Source organism: Balaenoptera acutorostrata, chromosome 2 (genome assembly GCF_949987535.1).
Source record: "Balaenoptera acutorostrata chromosome 2, mBalAcu1.1, whole genome shotgun sequence".
In the NCBI taxonomy this organism is placed as follows: domain Eukaryota; kingdom Metazoa; phylum Chordata; class Mammalia; order Artiodactyla; family Balaenopteridae; genus Balaenoptera; species Balaenoptera acutorostrata.
The window spans coordinates 102,515,243-102,525,550 of record NC_080065.1 but is presented as its reverse complement, the minus strand read 5'-3'; the positions used below and the strand labels follow the sequence as shown (position 1 = coordinate 102,525,550).

The 10,308-nt window shown below is 46.6% G+C and overlaps 1 long non-coding RNA gene and 1 pseudogene across 2 annotated transcripts in view; both read right to left on the bottom strand.

Moving 5' to 3' along the window:
- Nucleotides 1-1,339: 1,339 nt before the first annotated feature.
- On the bottom strand, nt 1,340-6,236 carry LOC130707127 (protein FAM170A-like; annotated as a pseudogene).
- Nucleotides 6,237-6,243: 7 nt separating this feature from the next.
- LOC103009456 (uncharacterized) overlaps nt 6,244-10,308 on the bottom strand; it is a 64,405-nt gene continuing 60,340 nt past the window's right edge. The window contains exon 5 of one of the 2 annotated variants that reach the window (XR_009006773.1): nt 6,244-6,843. This is a non-coding gene — a long non-coding RNA (uncharacterized LOC103009456). The remainder of the gene's footprint in view (nt 6,844-10,308) is intronic. The other variant, XR_009006772.1, reaches the window with a different exon arrangement.

The window sequence follows — 10,308 nt, the reverse complement described above, 5'->3', positions numbered from 1 at the left end:
CATTGCCTCCAGCCAGCACCCCCATCTCAGACCTCGGGCAATTCACAGAGTGAGTGGGAGTAAGTCAGGAGGGCCACGCACATAGTCTGTGTGGCAAGGGTTGTGGCCATTCCCTATTTGTGAGAAGTCCCCAGCAATTTCCAGGCCTCCTTCTGGAAAATGCTGGTGGACGTCCCTAGTGCTTATGTGAAAGCTTACCCTGAAAGATACAGATGTAGATGACTGATAGATAGATGCATAGATAGATAAATGTAATTAAATGAAACATCCAGGAAAGGTTTGGAAAATGCCCTTTATTGCCTATGATATTTAGACTGTCATATGATGTTAGACTGAGTGCTGGGCCCTTCATCCTCCTTCAGACCACTGGCACTCTGTCTGCTACTACTATCCCGAGGGTCCTTTCTTCTCCCTGGAAGGGATAAAACAAATGAGGCAGAACAGGAAGAGACAAGAAGCACTATAAGCTCTGCTGGTCGGGGTTACCCTCCAGCGCTGCCTTAAAGCTCAGAGCCACACACACCACAGTGAGCTTGGCTCCAGATCAACTACCGCACAACGAAGCTTCTGGAACATTTCCATATCTCGGGGGACCTCATTTCCACCTGACTCCCTTTCACATTTCCCTTTGTCCCAGAAGGCTAGGTACACTGGTCAGGGTGAGATCTCAGCTCAGGCCACAGGCTCTCAGACCTCAAACTTCTGCTCCTGCGAGGCCCCCTGTCCTCTCTTCAAACCACCCCTGGCTCTCTCTGCCGAGAAGGAGCTGCTGGCAGTACGTCCTCTTAGACCTGAGGTCCATCATGCAGACCCTGAGAAAACTCCTAGTCAAAACGCTCCACATTCTTGTTTAAGTCAACAGAGGTCAATTCCTTTGGAAGTGCTGGGTGTGTCCCAAGTTGATGCAACTGCAGAGCCATTAGATAAACCAGCACATCTCTGCGGCCCCTTCCCTTACACTCCTCGGGGCCCTCGTGACATAGGCTCAGAAGACTGTGCCAGCCTCAAGCCTTACCTCTTCCAACAGAAGGCCACACCGTCTTCTAGGATCTTGTCCCATGAATCTCAGTTGCTGTGTGGAAATCAAAAGAGAGAAAAACACTTCTTAGCTAAAGAGAATTTCCTGTGGAAGCTGAAAAGCTCAGGATCAATTCCCACTTACAGTCATGACTTTATTATTACATGACTGGGCCAGAAGCACGGGAGCCGGTTATCTCCCCTTCAGTTCCCCCTGAGATGCTAAAGCCCCCAACTCTCCCTTATGGAAGCATGAGTCTGGGGTGGAGAGATGGGACTGGCTCGGAGAAGGTACAGCTCCCTCCGCAGCCCCAGCCCCTGCTCACTTCCTCTCCTTCGGAGAATGTAACACGCAGCCTGGACATTGGCTCCACGGTCTCCTCGGGCTGAGGTCTTCCCGCGTGGGCTGCTCCTCCTCATTCTCCTTTGCTCCTTGCTTCTCCTCCTCCTCTCCTCCTCCTCCACCTCCTCCTCGGTGGTGCTCTCGGATTCCACATTGCCCATCATCTGGGCCATGGTGAGATGAAAGACATGGCAGCTGAAGCCCTCCTGGACGCCGTACCGCACGTGCTGCCGGAGGATCTCCAAGGTGGGGAACACCCGGCAGCAGGCCATGCACCTGAAGCCGGCCTCCATGGTCACCAGCCAGTCCGGTGTCTTGGCCCTGGGTCTCTCCTGGACTGCAGCTGACCCTGATGGGCTGTATGGCTCTGCCCTTTCCTCACACTCTTTCTCCTCCCCAGTGGGCTCACTGTCAAACAGGCGGTTTCTGGTGGACACAGCAGAGCGGGGAGAACCTACCCGCACATCCTCAGGAAGGGTCACTTCTTCTATCCTCAGCCGCTTTTCTAGCAACCCCAAGGGTTTCTCTGTCTCCCAGGAGACAGCTACACCCTTGATCGTTTTCACCCGCATGTAGTATATTTTCATGCCTCTTTCCTCTTTGTTTGTATACAGAGAGGTCTTACTGAATGAAGGGGATGAGAAGGCGACACACTGTGGTGGGGGAGCGGTCTCCCCTTCTTCCTGAACCCGGGCTAGGGGTGCTCTAGGCTGGGGAGTGTCTTGATGTAATCTCCAGATTCCTGGGAAAGGAAATTAAAAACATAATAACATGCGTGGGCCATGCTGGAAGCTGAGGGAGCAGGTGTGGTAGATGAGAGAGGGACATTTGCATGACGTAGCTGTGTCATGAGCTTGGTGTCTGTTGGCCGTAGGATGGAGTGGTGTATCTGGTGTCATCTGTGGGCTTTTCATCTGCGTGTGGGGGGGATACTGGAGCGGTGTCTGTATACAGGGGTGTGGAGTATGGTGGTGAGGGCTGTGGTATGTGAGGGATGTGGGAGGATGCGTGTACTACGAGGAGTGTGAGTTTGGGAATATCGGTGGTGCATTACTTGTGGAATGGGGGTGTAGGAGAGGAGCACTGTGGATCACGTGCTTGGGGTTTATGTGTGCACTGAGAATGGCTGTGCCTGGAGAGCGGATGTATGTGTGAGCTGGGTGGACCTCAGCTGGATGGTCCTGCTCTCAGGCTGGAGGTCTATGATGAAGGACTCTGTCCTTCTCTGGAAGCAAAGGCAAAGGCAAACCCTACATTTTCCTCTGAAGATGCTTAATCTGGTCCCTCTGCCCTCCACCTCAAGCCCAGACCTTTCCGGCCCCTGCTCCTTAACTTCCCCACCATGGTGGTACCAGGATTCACACGCCCCCAGACTCAGCTGAGATCCACGCCCTCGTACAGCTCAGCCATCCTGCTCAGGCTCCTCCACAGAGCCCTTAGCGCCTCTGATGACCCTGGGTTTCCTCTCAGCCTCCCTGGGATCTGTGTGCCTCCTGCCTCCCAGCCAAGCAGCCCCTCACCTGAGGAGCCCCGCGCCCTTACCACCGCGGATGAGCTTGCGTGGAGAAGAAGCACAGGAGAAGTATTCAGAGGCAGAGGAGACCTCCCCTGCCCCTGGGCTGCAGCCTTGGGCCACCACAGGGGATCCAAGCCGAGCGGGATCCTCTTGTGACTTCGAGATTCCTGAGGGAGGAATGAAAGGCTCAGGGTGGGTTCCTCAATCCTCTGGCCACAAATATTTACTGACTGTCTGACACGTGTCAGGTGCAGTGAATACACACAGTTGAGAGCGTGGTTCCCAGTGGATACTCCAGTATTTAATTAAAATCAATACTTATTCTGTCAATGTCTTGTGGGTAATGTGGGCCTAGGTGGTGACTGTGAGTATGTGTGAAGAGTGAGTGATGTGTATCACTTAAGTCTGTGGTAAGTGTGGGGTTGGCATGGGGAGCACAGTGCAGATGTGTGTATCTGTATCTGTGGCCTCTGTGTGCATGATTTCTGTTCACAAGTCAGGAATTCTGGGACATGTAACTTTTCCTCATCACACGGTGTGGCTTGTATTTATGGTGTGTGTTCATTCATTCATTCACCAAGGTTCAGTAAGCAGCTACTCCTATGTATCCGGCACTCTTCCATTGTTCTAGTCTCTGGTAAGGCTGCACATTCTAGTAGAGGAAGACAAACACTAAACAACAATACAATCAATATATAACACATCAGCTGGCGGTAAGTATATAAGGGTTGCCAGACTTAGCAAACAAAAATACAGGGCACCCGGTTAAATTTCAATTTCAGATAAACCCAGAATAATTTTGTAGTGTAAGTATTCCCATGCAGTATTTGGTCTTACTTATTTTTCGTGTAAGTATGGCCCATGCAACATTTGGGACATACTCATACTGAAAAATTACTTGTTGTTTATCTGGAATTCAAATTTAACTGGATAGCCCATATTTTATCTGGCAACCCTGACATGGGTTAGTGAGACTGTGCTTTACTGTGGTTTGTACAAAGCGGGTCTGGCATCACTAAAGAATGTGTTAGAAGTGTGGTGTGTGTGTATGACACGTGACTGGTTCTTACAGAGGTATTTAGAGATAGCTGAAGTTAGCTGTGTTTGCGAAAGTTGAGGAGATACATATATATATATAGTGTGTGTCATATATATATAGTGTGTGTGTCTATATACATATCTCATCTCCAGCGTTTGGTGTTGGAGGAGAGGATTGTGACACAGGTGGGTTGTATGAGAACGTAGTACAGGAGTGATGCGTGTATATACCTACATGTGCTGTGTGTGGTTTAATAAGGAAGTTATATGTGGGGTGTGTGATATATTTGCTGTATCAGAGTGTACATGGGTGTATGAGATACTGTCTCATAAAACACCCCTAACAAGAATTCTGTACAAACTCTTACATACACCGAGTGTCACCCAGGTCCAGGCAGGGTGACAAGAACTTTACCATGCAGACTTTATATCTGATGAGCACTCTACCCCCATTCATCCCGCTCTTCTCTCCACTACCACACACACACACACACACACACACACACACTCACACTCACACACACACACACTGGAACATAGAGAAAAATATTCTGAATGGTGAGACAGGGGCAGTCATTGCCTTCCCCAGCCTGTCCCAGCCACTGCCTGAAAATCTGCCTGCTGTCTAGACCTCCACTCCCAGGGCCCATCCTAGTCTCCAGGACCCTAGGCCTGGTAGGAGCTACTGGGCTCTAATCTGGGGCAGAGGCCTCCAGCTGGAAGTCTGGGGTAGGCTCCACTCTGCCCCACTTCCTCACGTGACCACCCCTCTCCCAGGGCAAGCTACTCGCCTACGTTTAAGGCACGCAGGCACCAGGTGGCCCGTGGCTCTCAGAGCTCCCCGCAGGACCCTGAGGACATCTCTCACCCCCGCCCATGCGGGCTCAGTCTCTGGAAAGCCCTTCCCTTCCCTTGATCTCCTTTGGGAAATTCTTCCTGTCGAAGGAATAAAACCTCCTTGCCTTCAATGACACCATCCCTAGACAAACAATCTCCTTTCGAACTGCATTCCACTTCTCAAGATACTTTTCAACAAGGCCTTCAACTCATGGGGCTTCTCTTTCCACTTTGGCAAAAGGGGCCAAGCAGCTCATGGGTCTCTCTCAGCATCCTTGCATCCTTCACACCCCCCACCTCATGACCCCAGGGGAAGATCAAAGAGAATAAGAGAGAACTCGGGGACTGAGAAAAGCTGCACCTCTAGGTCTGTGCAAGCAGGATGCAGCCTGCTGTGAGTCCGACAAAGCTCCAGGCCCGGCAGCCCCAGGAGAGGGTCCTCAGACCAGCGGAGCTGACCTCCCATCTCCCAGGGGCACCTGGCCGTTCTGTGCCGTCTCACACCACAGGGACCCTCCACGTGGATACGGCAGCATCAGTGAGACAAGGTCTCTCGCACCCTGCTTCACAGGTGACGCGTTCTCAGTCCCCCCCTTCCTAGAGAAGGCTCAGTTTGGCAGAAACCCATGTGCCCCAGACAAGTTGCCCCCCACATACCTCCTCCCTTCTCGGCAGTTTCCTGGGACTCTTCACTTTCCAGATGTTTCCTCTTTTGTCGCTGTCTCATCGTACCAACTGGAAGATTCCCTTAGAAGATGCCTCACGTCCAACTCCTCCTCTTCCCTACAGGTTGGCCCTTCTTGGCTTTTGGGAAATCCGTTGAAATGATTCAATACAAATAAAAATAGTCAAGTCTCCTAAATGGCTGAACAACTTGGACCACTTAGTGAACAAGCAGTACTGCCTAGTGCTCACCAGGGCTGTTAAGTTTCAAAGGTTGCCAGGCCTACAGCAGAATTCTCTAACCTCAGTGATGACATCAGAGCATTCTGTGGACCTAGGTTCAACAGTCTCTGCAACAGCACAGACCCCATTTTCAAGAACAACTCCTTTTTCCCAGCAGAACCTTTCCCATGAATTCAACTCTCACATCTTTCAAATGTGGCAGGATACTTTGAGATGTTAATCTTTTCCTGTTCATTTTTTTCCTTTTCTTCCTTTATTTCACGTTTTCCCTTCTGCATTCAAGTGGGTAGCAGACCCATGTTCACTGGCCAGTGGAAGAGCCCGGCAGGGCATAGCAGAAATAACATGCTGATCATCTTGGCTTTTATTTCTAAAATCGCAAACTCCATGGAAAAGAGAGGATACTTGAGCAGAAACATAACAGAAGCAGGTTTTTGAAATTAGGTACTGTCTTGTTTCCCTACTGGAGTGTTGAAATGTGCTAATTAAGTCAGAGAGAGATGTCTGTAAATCCTGGAGGAGAAAAGGCCTCTCAAGTGTGGCTGGAGGGGTAAATGGAGCAAAAATTCCAAAAGGAGATGGCTGTAGCGTGCATACAAGCAGAATCAGGGCAACCTGCCCCACGCATGGCACAGGAGCCACCAAACCTACAGGAGGCACGGCCCCCGAGCTGATGGGCATCTACACTTACAACTGTGGGCTCCAGTCCACAATGATCATGCTTCCACCCACTCCCTCAAAACCTTGGCCCTGTATGACTTCCAAATAGGGATGGCGGAAATCCAAACAGGACACCAGCAGGATCAAGGCTTAAAATACAAATTACGTGCAGTTATAAAAAAATTTTTCGTACTATTTCTTGCACACCTCTGCTTCTGGGCTGTAATTTATACCAGTTATAAGTGGCAATGCATCTGGATCCTCCTGATTCCACTCTAGAATTAGAGACACCTCATTTTGAGGTAGTGGCCAGGATCCAGTGGGAGGATTGGTGCACAGGATGAGGTAGCCTCCCAGAAGTCACTGCTTTCATTAGAAATACCACATGGACTGAGGCGGGTCCCAATTTGAAAAGGCACTGCAGAATGACTTAAAGTTTCAGGCACTGAGAGAGTGAAGAGAGGACAACTTCAGCCTTGTGAGGGTTTGCTGATGAGATTCAATCTTCCTGCTTCTTGGAGAATCCCTAGAAAAGAAGGGACAAGGAGGATTTTTTTTCTTAATTTTTTTGCGGTAGAAATTTTCAAACATACACAAAGTAAAGAGAATGATATAAAAGGAATGCAGCACCATTTACCCATCACCCAGTTTCAACAATTATCAAAAGTCTGCCATTCTTCTGCTACACACACACACACACACACAAACACACTCACTCACTTGCACACTTTCATTTCTTTGTGTATTTATTTTGGTTTAGGAGTTTGGGGAGGGTGGGGGAAGTGCTGTTTTTTATTGTAAATCTCAGACATTATGTCATTTCTCCTTACATGCCACAGTATTTACCTCCAACAGATAAAAACTTGTTTCTAACATAACATCATTATCTCACCCAACAAATTTAATCATCATTTCTTTTACCACAATAACTAAGCCATACTCAATTGCCTCCAAATGTGTTTAAATGTCTTTTTTATACATGATCTATTGAAATCAAGATCTAAAGAAGGTCCACGCCTTGCAATATGTCCATGTGTCTTTTAGTCTACAACAGTTCTCCCTCCCTTTGATTTAGCACCGATTTATTGAAGAAACTAAGTAATTTATCCTGTAGAATTGTCCACAGGAGTCTGTTGATTGTATTCCTGTGATGTCATTTAAGATGTTCCCTATTACCTCGATTTCCTTATAAACAGGTAGTTATAGCTAGAGAATTAATTAGATTTAGATTCGATTTCATGTTACTACAAGATTATTTTATAAGTGATGCTGTGTACCTTCCTATTGCTTTGCAACAGTAAGTACAAAAAGTTGTCCGGTTTTTAATGAAGTTAAGATTGATCAGTGAGCTCAGGTACTGTCAGCTTGGTCCCTCCATCCATAATGATGAGGAACCACAATGCTCCTCACCAACCATTCAACAAAGAGTATTAACAACCGGTGATAATCACCACTTCCTTAGGAGCTGAACTTTCATTAGAAGTTCTAATGCCGTCATTCCAAGGAGGATGATTCTTAAGGCATCTTTCTTAGACCCTGAATTTCTGAAAGAAATGAACCTCTCCTCAGAAAAGGAAAGATGATTCCAAACGTACCAGCTCAGGTTCTCCAACCTAGAGCCAATGGGTTCATCACAGCAAGCCCCAGCTAGGTTGGGACATACTTTTGTCATTCCTTCATTTCTCTGTCCATTCTTCATTATAGAAACCGTTATTTAGCCCCTACTATGTGCCAGGCTCTCTAGATTCTGTACTTGAACATTTAAGAACAAAAGAGATGCAAAGAGTTTCTCTCAAGGAGCTTAATTCTAGAGGAGAAGATAGACCATTTTTTTTAAATAAGTAAAATACCTAGTAGGTTAGATATTTTCAAGTACCATGATGAAAAAGAAAACAAGCAACTGGATATGGGACTATAGGAAATAGGGCAATTTCTATGCTGAATGGGAGATCATGGAAGGCTTCACTAAAAGGGCCTCATCTCAGTAGTACCTGAGGGCAATAAGGGAGCTTAGAGCCAAGGTTACATTTTTTAGGCAAAAAGAGACTGGAGTCTGGGTCAGGGGTTGCCTGGCCTGTTTGAATACCAGGAAGAAAGCCAGTGTGGCTGAGGGAGGGAGAGAGTGGTAAGAGGGGAAGTCAGAGGGATAATGAGGAACCAAATTATATAGGGTTTTAGAGGCTACTGCTCAAACTTTGGCTTTCACTCTGAGTGACATGGGAAGCTTGGAGAGTTTTAAATGAGAAATTACATGTTAAAAGATCACTCTAATTGCTTTGTTAAGAACAGACTTTTGGGAGGCAAGGTCAGAATCAGAGAGAACAGTGGGCCTATTGCAATAAACCAGGAAAGAGATGAACCATAAAAGGAAAAATAGGTAAACTAGACATTATCAAAACTAAAATCATTTGCTACATGAAAGATTCTTTTAAGAGTATAAGAAGTCAAGCTAGAGACTGGGAGAAAATAGTTACAAACTACATAGCCAACAAAGAAGTAAGTCTATAACATATAAAGAACGCTCAAACTCAACAGTAAGAAAATAAACAATTTGATTAGAAAATGGACAAGAGATATGAAGAAATGCTTCACTGAAAAGGATATACAAATCGCAAATAAGCACATGAAATGATGTTTCATATCACTAGCCATTAGGAAAATGAAAATGAAAACCATAATGAGATATCACCACTCATCTATCAGAATAGCTATGGGATTCAGGTAAAAAATTAGCTTGCTTCTCCAAACAAATTTTTCTTAGCACCTGTCAAGTCACTATGAAAGGTACAGTGAAGAAACATTTTGCTATCCACGGAAGAGCAAGTAAGTTAACACTGGAGAAAACACTTCATAAACCATACAAGCTGCACAAAGGTGAGGCGCAACAGTTACCCTCAGGAGCTGTAACTCTGAATACTTTTAACCTCAAATGGACCATGAACTTCTCTGTTCCAACCTAAGATTCTATAGCCGTTTCTCAGTAACCTCAGGGGATTGGTTCCAGGAGCCCCTGCAGACACCAAAATCCACAGATGCTCAAGTCCCTTATGTACAATGGCATAATATAGTCAGCCCTCCTTATCCACAAGTTTCGCATACGCAGACTTAACCAACCATGGATAGAAATTTTGATTCACATTTGGTTGAATCTAAGGATGTGTATTTACTGAAATAAATCCACCCATAAGTGGACCCACGCAGTTCAAACCCACGTTGTTCAAGAGTCAGCTGTAGTACCAAGTCCAATGTGGAGGGACAGGGGGTTCCCCGTATCACCAAGCCATTATCAGACACCACCTGAGTGTTGTACAAATGCAGCTCAATTCTGACACTATTTACACAAAGATAGCGTCAGATTCCACAGATTAAGGGCTCAGTCCTACAAGACTGCTCCTACCACACACACACACACACACACACACACACACACACACACACACACACACACATTCAGACACCAGTAGCAAATAATGCAGGTTTCCATCCTTGCTTCTGACCAACCAGATGTTGCTTTCGGCTTGATTAATCCATTCACACAAAGCGGGTTCACAGAACTCAGAGAAACACTTTACTTACTAGATAACCATTTTACTTACTACATATTACAAGTTTTATATATATATAGACTCAGGAATAGCCAGATGGAAGAGATGCATAAGGTAAGGCATAGGGAAAGTGTCTAAATCTTTCATGGTCTCCGAGCATGCTACTCTCCTCATATCTCCACATGTTCACTGACTCAGAAGCAATCCAAACCCCCTCCTTTTGGGTTTTTATGGAGGCTTATTAACATAAGCATGATTGATTAAATCATTTGCCTTTGGCGAATGATTCAACCTCCAGCCCCTCTGACCTCTTCAGAGGGGTGGGAATGAAAGTTCCAACCCTCTAATCACTTGGTTGGCTCCACTAGCAACCAGCCTCCGTCCTTAGACACCTTTATTGCTCTCAGCACTTAGGAAATTCCAAGGGTTTTAGGAGCTCTGTGCCA